Below are 16,119 nucleotides of genomic sequence, written 5' to 3' on the forward strand. Positions count from 1 at the left end.
TTACTGAGCCAAGCTAAGTTTCACTTGTACTTTACTTTTGAGGAGTTAAATGGTGCCTACTTAGGGATGGAGGAACTATCCTGCTGGTAAACTCCATGGGGTTCTCATTTTTCATTTAGCAGCTTCTGAATTTCCCCATCATTTTCATCAAATCAGTCTTGATGTTTATGAATGTTCTGATCCAAATAAGCAAATACAGTGCTGTACACCAAGTCTCTGAAAGCTGGCCCCTCTTTTTCTGCTCCACTGTGCTTAACTTTGTGTTGTCTAAACTTTCCCTCCAAGTTAGCAACAAACTGTTCCTGCTCAGAGAACTGCTCTAATCTGTTTACATTAATTCTTCTGGTAGTCATTTTGCTTGGGGCCACCACTATTGTTGAATGTGAATATTTTTTGGAGAGGATAAGTCTATGATCAGTCCAGCACTCTGAACCACACATTGCCTTCGTCACTCACATCCTGTCTGTCTCTTCTTATAATCACATAGCCTATTAAATGCCAATGTTTGCTGCAAGGGTGCATCCATTAAGTTTTATTGTGTTTAAGTAAATGGAAGACAGTGTTGGTGATGAGAAGGTCATGAGATGCACAAGTCTTCAGTAGTTAGTGACCATTGCTGTTGCTGTTTCCAACTCCATTCCCCCCTAGGACTCCCTGCCAAGTCTGGTAGTCTGAGACTACTTTAGCTCTAAAGTCACCTAGAATTATAAGCTTTGATTCATGCGTAAATTGAATTTAAGTGAGGCAGAGTTGCAGGAGGTTGTTAGCCTCACTCTTTCTTCCAGTCATCATAGTTCAGTGGCAGTACAGAGTCAAGATGACTGATGATGGCTCAAGATGTAGTGGATGACCTTGGTGTCTTTAATTGCTGAGAATAGCTGTCATTCACAGCTGATCATCTTACAATATTGCTGTTACTTTGTACACAGTATATATTTCACTTTGTATCAGCTCATGTAAGTCTTTCTAGGTTTTTCCAAGAGCATCCTGTTCATCACTTCTTTAGCACAATAGTATTCCATCATAACCACTTACCACAATTTGTTCAACCATTCTCCAATTGATGGGCATTCCCTCAATTTCCAATTCTTTACCACCAGAAAAGAGCTGCTATACATATTTTTGTACATATAGATCATTTTCCTTTTTTTTTTTCTCTTTTGGGATAGTAGTGGTATTGCTAGGTCAAAGGGCATACATGGTTCTGTATTTTTTGTGTTTCCTTTACCAAGTTGTTGACTCTTTATTCATGATTTTCATACATCACTCTTATTTTTCTTCCCAATTTTTCCTCTACTTCTCTTATTTGATTTTCAAAATCCTTTTTGAGCTCATCCATGGCCTGAGACCAATTCATATTTTTCTTGGAGGCTTTGGATGTAGGAGCTTTGACTTTGTTATCTTCTTCTGAGTGTGTCTTGATCTTCTATGTTGCCATAATAACTTTCTATGCTCAGCATTTGTGTGTGTGTGTGTGTGTGTGTGTGTGTGTGTTGATTGCTCATTTTCTCAGCCTATTTCTTGACTTTTAAATTCTTTGTTAAAGTAGGCTTTGCTTCCAGGGTGAAGGGTGCTGTGTCCCAAACTTCTGTGCTTCTGTGCTTCCGTGCAGCTGTTTTCAGAGATACTTCTAGGGACCTGTAAGTTTTCAGTTCTTCCATGGTGGTCTAATCTAAGAAGAGGTGTGCTTACTACTCTCCTGGCCTGTGTTCTGGTCTGTGAATGACCACAAACACTCTTTTCTGCCCTGAAACTGTGATGATGGTCCCTGCTCCACTGCAGTCACAAGTTAGGGTGTGCTAGTGCTTCTCTTTGCCCTGGGACTGCCACCCAGGGCTGTGATCTGGATCTGAATATGCGCAAAGCAAAGAGTCCTGCCTCAGTGCTAGCAAAGAGACCCTTGCAATCTTCTTCCGACCAGTTGTTCAAGCTCCTTACCATCTGTGGGCTGAGAGCTCTGGAAGTAAATGCTGCTGATGAAGATTCAGTGCCTTCTAAGGCCTGCTCCAGGTTTGCAGGGGCCAGGGCTGTGCTGGCACAGTCTGTGTTGGACTGTGTTCTCACCCTCCTGCAACAGACCTTTCTTGCAAATCTTCCAAGTTGTCTTGTGTTATTTCATTCTGTCTTTTTGTGGATTCTGCTGCTCTAGAATTTGTTCAGAGTCATTATTTAAAGGTATTTGGAGGTGTTTGGGCGGAGGGAGAGCTTAGGCAAGTACCTGCCTTTACTCCATCATCTTGGTTCTGCCTCCCTGAATTTGTTTCTCATTTTCTTTGATAGCAGAAATCAGGTTTATTTTGACATTTGATAGAACTGGCATCTTTGATAGTTCTTTTTATGATGCTCCTTTAGGATAGTAACAATGACAGAGGTTTTACCAGTGGCTTCTTTCTCCTTGTTCTAGATAGAATCAATCTAGTTTTTCCTGAAAAAAGCTGTGAACCAGAATTAAGGAGAGGGGAAAGTTGCACCATCCCCTTGCTCATTCTCAGTGACTCACCTGAGGTCCCAGCTTCCACTGTTGTAATCTCACAGGCCCTGGGACGCAGCCTACCTACTCTGACCCCACACTTTTAAACAGAAGCTTGGACTTCTGAATGGGGGGTGGTGGTGATTGTTACAGCAGAGAGGAAGGAATGGGAAGTGATGACAGGGTTTGGGGGTAGGGGAGTCGGGGCAGAAGATGCCTCTAGGGTCTCCTCAGCATCTAATCCTGCATCTTTTCAGCTACCAGTTACAGGTTTAGTCTCCAGTAGTTTAGGTTGATGGTTCCCAATGCTAATTAGCTGAACATTTGTACCAGTGTTCTTCTCTCCATGATTCAACGATGATACAAGTTAGTCATACAGATTTAATTGACTTTAAGAAAGGGATATTTACTAAGATAGCAAAGTAAGAATGATTGGAAGGAAGGAAAAAGAAAACCATTATTAAATACTCTCAGCTTGGTGCTATGCTAAACATTTTACAAATATTATCTCATTTGATGTTCATCACAGCCCTGGGATGTAGGTGCTATTATTAGCCTTATTTTAAAGCTGAAAGAACTTCAGACAGACACAGGTCAAGTGATTTGCCCGGGGTCACACATTTAGTAAATTCTGAGGCTGTGTTTGAATTCAGGGCTATCTGAATCCAGATCCAGTGCTCTATCCATTGGTCCATCTAGATGCCTCTGTATTAATACAAAACATCTTTCCAAAAGTCTATGATATTCTCCCACAAGCACATCTAGAGTCTAGGGAAAGCATACTCATATGTCCAGATCATAAAATGATAACTCAATGCTTCTCAAAGTCTTTTCAATGGAGTCCATGAGATATCCCCACTTTTTTTCTTCTGCTCCTTAAAATAACCTTGATTAATCCATTCATTATCCTATGTTGTCCTTTCTCAATTCCCTATGCAGATACTGTCTCCCTATACTGCTGTCCTGGGACAATGCTAGGACATGGATGGAATGATAGAAAGTTTAAAGTCCTTTAATGTGTATAAGGTTTGCTTTTAGGGAAGGTGATAAAGGAGTGGGGTTCTCTTTCATCCCAAAATGCTTTCTCTTCAGGAATTTGGCTGAAGTGCTTTCCCCTGACTTTCCTCTCACGCAAAATCTCTCAATTCTGGAATTGAGTTTATATTTTATAGACAACTCACAGGCATAACAAGGTTTCCTTAGCTGGTTTGAATACATTTCATGCACAAAATTGCTCTAGTTCACCCAATAGCTTTCAAGGGCATTTTATACTTAGCCTAAAGTCTTTGACTGATTTATCAAATGATTGAGGTACATTCTCATTTGGTTAAAGTTGAATGGAGTAACTGATTCAGTGACCGCTACCCTTACAAATGCATCCTCAGTTCTAACTCCTCAAGTCCCCCATGTCAGATTAAAACTGTGTACTCTGCACAACCTATCAGGAAGGGCATATATGTGCATGTTCCAAGGTATGTCCTAGCCTACCTGGCCAGTCCTCCAGTACAGCTATTCAGAACCAGTATAGTGTGCTGGGACTCTGAAGAGCTCTATTTTAGTCCTAGTTCTCCCATTTTCTAGCTGTGTGACATCATATCCCCTGGGTTTATCCATGCCTTTCTTTTTTCCTAAAGGATGATTTCTGGAATCCTTCAACTTGAATTATAGTCATCTATGATTATTGAAAACTGAAAGAGTATTGTGGAGACATGAGTGGCTTTGAAGTCATAAGTCCTGCATTCAGATCCTGCCTCTGGCACTTACACTTGGGAAAATCACTTCAGGTCTATGAACCTCAGCCATGTCTTCGAAATGAGAAGGTCTTCAATTGATAAATGGTCAAAGATTATGAATAGGAAGTTTTCAGACAAAGTAATTAATGCTATATATAATATGAAAAAATTCTCTAAATCATTATTAATTAAAGAAATGCAAATTAAAACAACTTTGAGCTACTACTTCACATCTATCAAATTGGCTAATATGACAGAAAAGGAAAATGACAAATGTTGGAGTGGATATGGAAAAATTGAGATACTAATACACTGTTGGTGAAGTTGTATACTGATTCAACCATACTGTAGAGCAATTTGGAACCATGCCCAAAGGGCAGTAAAACCATGTATACCCTTTGACCAAGCAATACTGCTGCTAGGTCTGTATCCAAAGAGATTAAAGAAAAGACAAAGGACCTATATGTACACAAAAATTTATAGTAGCTCTTTTAATGGTGGAAAAGGATTAGAAATTGAGGAAATGTCCATCAGTTAGGGAATAGTTGAACAAATTATTGATATGATTGTGATGGAATACTATTGTGCTATAAGAAATGATAAGCAGGATGCTCTCAAAAAAATCTGGAAAGGTTTACATGAACCGAGGAAAAGTGAAATGATCCAAATCAGGAGAACATTGTACATAGTAACATCAATATTATATTATGATCAACTTTAAATTATTTAGCTTTTATCAGCAATACAATATAAACTACCCCTATAATTTCTAACATTTTTTCTGAGTCAATCATTTTTAATGACCGAGTGTGTCTTATCACAAGGATGTGAAATATCCTATTCTTCTGAGATACTTCCAAAGGGTCTACCATTTCCAATCTTTCAGCATACTTTCTTTTACAGAATGATTAGAAGCATCTGTTGCCTCTTTTCATTCCTTATTCTCTCAACTTGAAGCTGCTCCCAAACATTGCTGGTGGGATGCCCTAGATGTTCTGGAGACAGTATATTTTCCCTATCATAACTTGCTTCTAGGATATGTTCTCCATGTAGATGAGTATGCTGGGGTGTTTGATAGACGTGGTTACAGATCAGAACAACATATGAAAAGCCAGAAAAACTTTGCTCTCAGATGGCTTTGTTTTGAAATCCTAAGCTATATCTTAAGGGAAATTTGTTGAAAGGAATGATATCTTTCATAGCAAGACAATGTGTTGTTTACCATAAAAAAATAGAACATGAAAACTATTTTACCTAGTTATATATAAAAGAAGTTATTTAACACTGCTATATTAAAGAAATTACCTTGTCTCATCCCCCAACCCAAATACCCAACCTCAGTTATATTGACTTCATTTTAAAGATAGTTCAAGCAATGACTTGGTTTGAGAAGCCGAAGTCAATCATGATGAGGAGGAAAGATAAATTACAATGGGGACACAGAGCAATCACAAACCTTTCCTCCTCATTAATAGATAATAATTAATAGATAACTCTCTCAGTTAAGAGACTTCAGACATTGGTACTACAACGCTACTACTTTCTGGAATCATTGGTTTTCAAGTAATTGAAGAAGTCCTAAGTTAAAGAAAGAAAAAAAACAAAGAATAGGATGCTAGCCCACTAGAAAGTTTGCTTCTAGGTAGGTAGGTGGTTTAGTTGATAGAGAGTTGGGTCTGGAGTAAAAATAGACCCGAGTTCAAATCCAGCCTCTGACATTTACTAGTTTTGTTACCATAGGCAAGTCATTTAACTTATTTTGATTACCTCAGATATGTGGGATAATAACTTTACATGGTTTTTGGGAAGACAAAATTAAATAATGTTTCATTCTTTCCTTTCTTTTCTTGAAATGTCTTATTCATGTCTGATTTTCTTGATATTGGACAAGAATTACAAGAAAGAAAAGGTCAACTGTTTAGCAGATGACCTGTCTAGACTGATGTTTTCTTTTTCCACGTGTTCCCATTTAAAGTCTTCTACAATCTGAATCCCACCTACCATTCCAGTGTTACATTAATGCCTCTTTTAGATATTATCTCTTCCTGGTAAACTCACCTGTTAGCTATGCCTATTCATAATCCAATCTAATATATATGCATGCAGGGAGGGGAAGCCAGCCCCTCCAAATCTCCTTATTTTGATTTTACCTCCTTAGATACTTTGGGGAATTTCCCCTTGGGTAATAAGGGGATTCTCTCTGTTGAACTGAAGCATCTTACTTCCAGAGGACAATGTAATTACTTCATTTTTTTCTGGCAAATTTAATATTTATAACTTCACTTCTATTTATCTGTCTCTGCCTCTGTCAGTCTCTGTCTCTGTTTCCATCTTTTTCTGGCTCTCTGTGTTTCTGTCTGTCTCTTCCTCTGCCACTCTGTCTCAATGTCTCTTTCTGTGTCACTCTGTCTCTTTGTTTCTTTGTCTCCATCCCTGTCTCTTCTCTCTATGTGTGTCTCTGTATCTATCTGTCTCTCTGTTTGTCTTTGTCTCTCTGTCCCTCTGTCTCTCTCTCTCTCTTTCTTTCTCTGTCCTCTTATCTATTTTTCTCCCTCAACTACCATGTATTACTTTTTATATACTTGGTGTAAGATCCTTGAGGATAAGGGGTATTGGGTTTTTATCTTTGTATCTCCAGAATCTAGCATTTTGGCTATTGTTATTTGAATGCAACCCTGTGTTAGTGACTATGTCCACCAGGGGATGGAGAGAATTGAGTAGATAGTCAATCAAAGGACTAGCAGACTAAGGTTGGTTCAGAGACCTACTCCCAGCTCCCTTCTTTGGAAAAAAAAAGAAGAGTTATTTCTAGAAAATGGTAATAATTGGAAGGCCTGAAGAAGCTAGGACAAATGAATGAGACATAGGGGAGTAGAGATTTTAATCATGGTAGACACTGGAGGATAGCTGAAGTTTGAGCCCAAACAGCATCCCAGCATATTAAAGAAATTACTGAAATAAGCAATGGCAGATATCACACCTCCATCAGGGCCATGGCAATCTGTGGGGAGCTAGGACCATAATTGCAGAGCTAGCCAACAGTCATCCAGGGTGGAGGAATAGAGCTGTTGGTGAACCTCTCAGAGAGTTATACCTCCCTGCCCCCTGTTTTTTTGGGGGGCCTGAGCATCACTTCTCTGTTTTTCCACCCTGCACATTACTTTGTCTAGCTCAGCACAATGATTAGGTACAGGCATGGCTAGGCTGAAGACAAGAAATATGATCATCTTTGCCAGTAAAAGGGACCCACAGTACAAAAATGATTAAGGGACAGAGATGCAGTTATATACCCACACACAAAAGAGGGATTGTGAAGCAAGAAAGACTCTCAGAAGTGTCATGATCAGTTGATAGGTTGTAATTCAAACCTCTTGTTGGAACATTTGCAACTCCTGATCATTAATTATTTTAGATTTCATTTTAATTGATTACAATTGTTCAAAACCAAATGGAATATTTCCTTTCTCTCTTTTTCTCTCTGTGTGCTACTCTTGGCCAAACTGTTGCTGCTGCCTCAGATACTATATTTACATATATCATATTGCTCAGATGCCCAGAAAGAAGGAATTAACATCTGCATTCAAAATCTCACAAGTTCCTGTACCAAAGTACAGAAGGTATAAACAAAAGCAGGTCACAGTTCAAACATAGGTTTACCTTGAGGATCATGCATTTACAATTCTGGAGTTCTTATACTCATCCTTACTTATCAAGGACAATAGAAGGTGGCTTCATGGTGTGTGAATTACTCCTTGAGTATATACATTGAGTTCTGGTTCAGCTGCTACTTAAGAGTATTTATGTGCAGGGGCAGCTAGGTGGTGCAGTGTATAGAGCATTGTCCCTGGAGCCAGGATGACCTGAGTTCAAATCTGGTCTCAGACACATAACACTCATTAGCTGTGTGACTCCGGATAAGTCACTTAACCCCAATTGCCTCACCGAAGTGGGGTAAAAAGAGTATTTATATTCAGGAAGAGGATATCAGTACTTGCTCTGAAGTGAGAAGGAGAAACCTATGCATTATGTATTCCTAATGGGGTATTACATTTTTTTCCCTACTTGTCCCATAATGGGAGAAGGGACTGACTTTACTGAAGAAACTAGGCATCCTCTTCCTGCCTCCTCACTTCCCTAAGGCTGTTTTAATCTGTGGCTACCTGTTTTTTGTAAATGTTATTTTTAATGTATTTTTCTTTCTAGCTGTTGTAACAAATTATAATCTGAAGGGTTATTTGAATCTGTGTCAGTTTTGCTTGAATATTATTGATGTAAGGAAGGAAGAGAAGTTTAGCATATTCAATATGTTGAAGTTTTATAAACCTAACTTGGGTTTTTTTTTTTTTTTGTGGTGCAAGACAGTGCATTAGAGGTAGAAAGAGAAAAATAGTTGGAGGCTGATTCTTATGGAGATATGTGTTAGGAAGCAAGCATTACAGGCTAAAAAGGTGAAAATCACTGAACATTTTTCCTCACTAGGCTTACCATATTGAATGACTGGATTTGAAAAGAAAACCATGTTTCTGAGGAAGGAGGGAGCTAAAAGAAGGCTGAAGGAAAAAAAAAGATGAAGTCTCCCTCCCAAGCACATTGACATCTCAGTCTGTTTTCCTCTCAAGTACCACCAACTGCTGACATTTCCAATAGCTTTATACCATAGAGTCTGTTTTTTGAATTTTTGGAGATATAGATATCTATACATATAGATATATGTGTAGATATCTATATATCTATATCTATATCTATATTTATATCCAAAAGCACTGTCTCTCTATGGGGAGAGAGGGAGATAGATAGATAGATAGATAGAGAATTTTACTTTTCCAAGAATGTTTCACAGATCATAACCAATGAGTCATACTCAAATGTCTTCCTTAACAACAGGAGTGCCTATTCATTAAGCATACAGAATTAAGCTACACATTGATCACATTGGGGAAATTTTAGCTCAAAGACAATTATGCAAATCAATGTTCAGTAAAATAGGAAATTAGCACACTCAGATAACTGCTTTATGTGGGGAGCTGTTTTAATAAATTCCACCTCTAATCCATTCTTCAGGGAGAAAGGTGAGCACTATGACCAAACTTGCCTGTCAACTCAATCTAGGGAGAAAGTGAACCTTCTAAACCAATCTGCTTTCCTATAGCAGGAAGGTGTAAGATGTATTTTTTTTGGAGGGGTCCATGGTATTATTTTTCTACCATAATTGATCTTAAAAATATCACTACTTAAACACATTAGCTATCTGTTGTGATCATTATAAAATCATAGATGAAGTGATGAAAAGGATTTTGGAATCCAGCTATTCTAACCCTACCTGCTATTTTAGGATAAGGAAACCAAGGCCCAAAGAAGTGAGTTGCCTAAGGTCATATAAGTACCTCTTTTCATGACCACCTCCAGGGAGGAGAAATAGAAAAACTCTTGTAATTGTTGGAGCTGAAATTCTAATTCAAGTCATGGCATTTCACCGTACTAATGCTGGGTAGCATCAGACACTGCATGGGACAAACTGTGCACAATAAATTCTGAAAATCACTAGCCTTATCATTTGGGATAATTTCAGAACAATGTAAAACTACTTGCTCATAAAAATATCTAAGTCTACCAGAGTCCAGAACTACAGATGACAGAGATTTCCTACTACACCAATAAATATAGTGTAAAAGTCTTATTGATGTACCCACCATTTTTATGCAACTTTTTAGAAGTAATGCAGTACAGGGGAATGGGCTGTTTGATGATCTGGGTTTGAAATCTATCTCTGTAACATAATACTTGTGGATGTTGTAGGTAACTTGGTCATAGGACTTAGAAATCACAGATTTTCTGATTCAATTGCTTCATTTTACTGATGAAGAGACAAAGGGCTTGAGGGAGGTATCTTGGCCCAGGTAATACAGATAGTCAGTAGTTGAACCAGGGAATTACAAATGAGACTTCAGATTTGAAATCCCATGTTGTATCTATTCTTTTTCTTACACTAAATATACTCTCTCTTATATTTATATACTTAATTCTCTTATACTTACACTATTTGAAGTTGAGAGAAATTTACCTTGGAAGCTATGGACTACATTCTGCCTGTATAGAATCCAAAGTACAGATGGGGTTATATAGTTGTTCCAGCTCTAGGTTTTGGTTTTTATTGTTTGTTGTTGTGTTGTTTTGCTTAATTGGTGGACTGTAACATACTGTGAACCAATTCTGATAAGAAGCTAGTGTAAGTTTAGTATAGGCATAAGTATAAGTCATATTAGAGGTCTGGTGCCCTGAACTAAGAAGCGAATAGGATCACTTTATGCTGATATGACTAGACCACTTCTGAATCATTGTGTTCAGTTATGGATATCACATTTTAGGAAGGGCAGTGATAAACTGAAGATAATCCATAGGAGGGCTACCTAGATTGTGAAGAGACTTAAAATCATTCTAGAGAAAGTCAGGTCAAACTTAGAAAAGATGTTTAAGGGGAACATAATATGTTTTCAAGTATCTGAAAGGTTGTCTTGTAAAAAGGTGTCATGGGCTATGAAAATAAACTGTAAAAAGTCAAATTTAGACTTGATATTAAGACAAAAATACTGCAGTCAGATCCATCCAGGGGTGTGCTATTAAATGTTTAATAACCAGTTGTCTGGAAAAAACAAATATTTTCACGCAAGATAAATTTTTAAGTTTAATCAACATCATTAGCACTTTTACCTCAATTTCTTAACCTTTTGACAATCAACAAAGCAATACACCAAGCCCTGATTTGTAGCTTTTGCCTATTTCTGAGATGTAAATGTTCACCCTTAAAATTTAACAATTGATTGTATGAACAGGTTTTAGACCTCACCAAACTGTCCTGGGGCTTCCTAGCAGGCAGATTCTTCTCAGGTCCCACCCACTGACTACTAGAGCTCTTTAACCAAAGGCTAGATGATGTTTCATTGACTATATTTTTGAAGGTATTTCTTTTTAAGTACGGCCTAGAGGAAATCAGTTTTGGGCCCCTCTCCACCCAGCTCTGTGATTCTCTGATTATGGATAGAGTTTTGTCCCCCAAATCTTAACAGTTAACAGTTGGATAAGTTCTTTTTATATTATTGTTATTATTATTAATGAGAGAAGGAAGGGAACTGTCCTCCAAGAAGGAAAATAGTGAGCCCCTAGTGAAGTGAGACTCTTTGGGAGGCTTCTTCTGTAATCCATTCCACTGTTGCTAAATATTCTTCTGGTACCATGGCTGCAGCAAGATCAGCTCCTTAGGACCATTATTATGATTTCAAGATGAGCTACACGAGTCTCAACAACAGCTCATATTGATGCCATACATTATAGCTTCCAAAATACTCCCAGGCTGTGTAGGATTGTGTGGTAAATGGCATATTATTCTCTTCTTCTTGTAAATTAAAGAAGAGGAAACAGAGAGGTTAAGCAAGTAAATACCAGTTAGAAAATGAACCCAGGCATTCTAACTCCCAGTTCATGCTGTCACTTACAAACAGCAACCTCAAAAATCTATCTCTACTTGAAAACACAGGAATGTAATTTATGAAAATTATATCAAATTTGAAATACACTGAGATAATTTGTTATTTAAATAAAATTTGTATTTAATCATATTATGAAGTGAATAATCCCTTTTAAAACATGAGTAATCATACATTAATTTATGTTTTTGTCAAAATCATATTGGTATGCATTGATTTTTAAAACAATGTAAAATACATTTTAGAGTTAGAAAGAACACCCAAAGCAATTTGGGACACTTTATTTTACTGATAAGGAAACTGAGATTCAGAGTGGTTAAATGAATTGATTAACATCAATTCCATTCATTTTAGTATAACAGTCACTTATGAAGTGTTTACCATGTGGCAAGCATTGATTGTGTTTAGTACTGGGAATTTAAAAAAAAATGGAAAATAAGTCTGGGTCCTGAAGGAGCTTATATTCTAGTGAATGTCATACTTCATTAGTGGTTATTGATATGTTTGGAATTAGAGCTTAGTTCTCTTGCCTACTGCGGGTCAAGTGTTTTTTTTTTTTTCTACTACCTCGCAATCTGTAATGCCATGAAAGATGCTAAAAGTCCCTTCATCCTCTCCACTCTCCCCTTTTATTTTTGGTGATTGAATATTCTCCTTCACTCTTTGGTATGAAAAGTTGAACTTGAAAAGGTCTTTAAAAATGAATATGCTATAAATTATTGAATTGCAAATGCTAGATAGAGAGAGCACATGGTATTGCTAACATTTTAAATTGCATACATACTCTCATGTTCTGTTTCCTAGGAAATGGTCACTGCTGAGTTTTATACAAGGCCTAAAACAACGTATATTTTAACATGAATAAAAGTTTAAGTGCTTAAATATTCTATTGTCACAACAAAATGAAAACCCAAAGACAGATGTGTGTGTGTGTGTGTATGTGTGTGTGTATGTGTGTGTGTGTGTGTGTGTGTGTGTGTGTTCTGATAGTGCTATAAGGGGCAGTGGCTAATTTCCATGGATTAACACATGGAAAAAAAATTTAGTTTTAAGTGACATTAACCCAAATATATATAGTAGGTGACTACTTGTTTAATGTAGATTTCATGTCACAGAAGGTAAATAATACGTGCTTTAAAAAGGAATCTCTTTCTAAATATACTTACTCAGATGCAATTAGCAAATATATTGTTTCTATGTAGCTGTTCTATGTTTTTTTCTCTCAGAGTGAGAGAGAAGGAAAAGGAAGAAGAAATTAAAATTTTTAAGTCAACTCCATTCCAAAAGTAATCAACATAAACAGGCTGTTCAAAAGTAAATACATTTCAAAGCTACAAAATGAACTCCAAATATTATCCATAGTTCAAAATGACCATATTTTTAATTAGCTGGAGATGGAATAAAAAATGAAGGCAGAGAAAGAAGTTAGAGGAGGGGAAGGAAGAGAAACAGAAAGAAATAGAATGGGAATGATATTTGTCATCACTTTATAGGATTTGTAATAGGCGATCAGCCTTAAAAAGACTAGTCATCTACTACAGTTGTTATGCCTGCAAATGCAGTATTTGCTACCAGGGGGACAATGGCTCTTATTAATCATGATTAATTAATCTGATTAATTAATCATTAAATTAATCATTTAATCAGTAAATTACTAAGAGAAATAAGAATGACAAAAAACCAATATCTTTATTTTTTTTTTTTTGGTGAGGCAATTGGGGTTAAGTGACTTGTTTAGGGTCACACAGCTAGTAAGTATCAAGTGCCTGGTCTGAGGCCAGATTTGAACTGAGGTCCTCCTGACTCCAGTCCCAGTGCTCTATCTACTGCATGATCTACTGCCCCACCCCTTTTTCCCATTTTTCTATTAATTTAAAACTTATGAAACTGGGAGAATGCATCATTTACTGTCTCATTAATACTTTTATTTCACACACGAAGTAAAAATAAAGATTAAATATATATAACCACATAGATTTAAGTGAAATTTTTTTTCCCTTAAATTTCAACTGTTATTAATACTTATTCAATCTAACTTTGATTTTATGTCCTGGGATTAAATAAAATGTGTCTTGATTCCCTCCAGGAGACCAGTTTGATTTCTGCCTCTGTCACTTGTGACCTCTGATAAGTTACTTTGCATCGTTGACCTTCAATGTGACTCTCTGTAGTATGACTTACAACAGACTATCACAATTGGGAAGGAGCTTAGAGATCACAAAGTTAATTTTAGAGATGGGAAAACTAAGCCTGGCTATGGGAAAAATTTGATGAAGATCACATAGTAAATTAATTGCTACACTGAGTGTAGAACTCAACTTCCCTGACTCCTGATCCAAGTCTTTTCTTTCTCCCATCCTTTGACATCCTGGTTCTAATAAAGTATTCTACTATAATTTTATCATCCTCTCTATCTCTGTTCCTACTGATTTGTTCCCAAAAACTCTCTACCCCCCTTCCCCTTTTATAAGAATATCTGGCTTCTTTTAATAATGCTTTGATTAGTTAATGGAGGTAAGCTACTTGCTTTACAAGACAGTAGAGAGGAAAACACTTTGTGAACTGTTATTTAAATGTGAGTTTAATTATTCCTACACTCTTTTGAATCCTTCCAGGCAGTATTTGTTCTGAAGATACTTGATGGTCTAGGGCAACTGATCAATGGCATTGCTTCAGTGCTGGGGAAAAGATTGCTAGTTCACCCTATTCCCCCTTCTTCAGGCATCAGATACCTCTAATTGGCCAGTCAACCTAACCATTCTACTCAGAACATTATCTGTTCATGCTTTAATATCCAGTATTTTTTCACCTGCCTCAATGAGTGAACCTCTACTCCACACACAGATTTGCCTTTGCTTCAAGCCCCTGCATGTTTCTGTCATGTTCCCTGGAGGAGAGGAACAGAAATGAAACCTTAATAATAGCTAGTATTTAAAAAGGCTTCAAGAATTGCAAAACATTTTACATACATTATTTCATTTTATTTTCATTGTAAATCTGCAAGGTGAATGTTAGAAGTATCATTATCTCTATTTTACAAACGAGGAAACAAAGATTAAGTGAAAATAATCAACTTTAACATAATTATAAAATTAGGAAGTGTACAAGTTGAGGTTCAAATACAGTTCTTCCTTCATTGAAAGTTCAGGACTCTCAACTACATCACATTTTATGATGTACTGAATTTACACATTTCAGAATTTTTCCATAATATCAGTCTCCTTATAATCAGGAAATTATTGCTGTGACTAGCAGGCTAAATCAGGTTGAGGGTAACTGACAGAACTCGAACCCATCAGTGAGCCAGCGGGTCTTTATAAAGACTTTCTCTGGCTGAAGGGGAAGATGAGAACAATTTGTTCTAACGGCCATGAATATGCTGAAGCAGGTACTGCGGAGCACTTGTGGCTTGGTCAGGCATCAAAGATACCTCATCAAAGATCATCCACTGCATCCTAGGCCATTGCCAACTGTCTTGACTTTTGTCTTACCACTGAACTTCGCTGATACTGGAAGAGAGAGTCAGGCTGATGACTTTGTATACCACTGCCTCACTTAAATCCAATTCACTCTCAAGTCAAGGCATCTCCCCGTGATGTTGCCGATCCTCTTCAAAAAGGAAGGGTGAACAACAGCAATACTCTGTGGCAATAATTCTTGTATATACTCTCAACATGCCCTACATCTCTATCAATCAATAAATCAATCACAAAGCATTTGTTAAGCTCCTACCATGCACTCAGCTCTGTGGAAAGTAATAGGAATATAAATACAAAGAAATAATTCTGCTTTCATTGAGCTTATTCTCTAATGGTAAAGGTAAGTACATATATATATGCAGAGAAATGGACTAAATATAATTGTATATCTTTATCTATCTTTATTTCTATATCTGTCAGTCTTTCCACATCTCACAAAACAGTTACATACAAGGCAGTTTGGGAGTGAAAGCATTAGCATTTGGGGAAATCAGGGAGGACTTTATATAGAAGGTAGTGCTTGAGTTGAGTTTTGAAAGAAGATGAGAATACTTGTAGAGGTGAAGAGGGAATGAATTTCAGGTATGAGGGACAGTCAGTGCAAAGCCATAGAGAGAAGAAATATAGTATTATGTTTGCAGAACACAGTTTGACTGTATCATATAAAGGAGGGGGAGGGGTATACAATGATGCTTGAAAGATAGATTAGTTTCAGGTTATGAAGGGCTTTAAAAACTAAACTGAGGAGTTTACATTTTATCCTGGATGCAATTGTGAGTCACTATAGTGGACTGATTAGCAGAGATAAGTGGTTAGTTATATGCTTAAGAAAAAAGTCCCTTGTGAGTGGAGCTAAGATAGCAGAGTAAGGGCAGAGAGTTGTCCCCCTAACCTTTACGTAATGACTCTAAGCAAATTCTGGAGTGACAGAACCTACAAAAAGATGGAGTGAAACA

The 16,119-nt window shown here is 37.1% G+C and overlaps 1 pseudogene; it reads right to left on the reverse strand.

Moving 5' to 3' along the window:
* The window catches only part of LOC114053862, a 194,959-nt pseudogene that overhangs the window by 3,423 nt on the left and 175,417 nt on the right, over window positions 1-16,119 (reverse strand).

This window comes from Vombatus ursinus, unplaced genomic scaffold, assembly GCF_900497805.2.
Source record: "Vombatus ursinus unplaced genomic scaffold, bare-nosed wombat genome assembly UNPS02014812.1, whole genome shotgun sequence".
Classification (NCBI taxonomy): domain Eukaryota; kingdom Metazoa; phylum Chordata; class Mammalia; order Diprotodontia; family Vombatidae; genus Vombatus; species Vombatus ursinus.